General features: G+C 51.9%; 1 protein-coding gene across 6 annotated transcripts in view; it reads right to left on the bottom strand.

The window, feature by feature from the left end:
• The window catches only part of FAM13B (family with sequence similarity 13 member B), a 91,287-nt gene that overhangs the window by 33,963 nt on the left and 57,002 nt on the right, over positions 1-322 (bottom strand). The gene's annotated exons all lie outside the window — the stretch shown is intronic.

Genomic DNA, 322 nt, shown 5'->3' with positions numbered 1-322 from the left:
AGGCCTTTACACAGCCATGTTACTTGACTCCCCCAAAACCCTACCTACCCCACCACATCCAACCTTCTTCCAAACCCCCACGGTCCACCCCCCTTAGGATCCTCATGCCAGACACAGCTACGTTTGTCCTGTACATGCTAGTGTCACAATAAAAGCAGACGAGCTGGTGTTACAACTGAGCTAATTATCCCTGTTCACCATCGCTAATTAACCTGCCTGCAGCACTGCACTAAGGCGGCTCTGCTGTTTTCCATTTGGAGGTAGCACATATCCACCTTCGTCACCCACACACTGCACCTCTACCAGTTGAGAGCCCCTGTCC

This window comes from Gavialis gangeticus, unplaced genomic scaffold (assembly GCF_001723915.1).
Source record: "Gavialis gangeticus isolate Ggan-Ray unplaced genomic scaffold, GavGan_comp1, whole genome shotgun sequence".
Classification (NCBI taxonomy): Eukaryota; Metazoa; Chordata; order Crocodylia; family Gavialidae; genus Gavialis; species Gavialis gangeticus.
The sequence above is the reverse complement of the archived record's forward strand: the minus strand, read 5'-3'. Positions and strand labels throughout refer to the sequence as shown.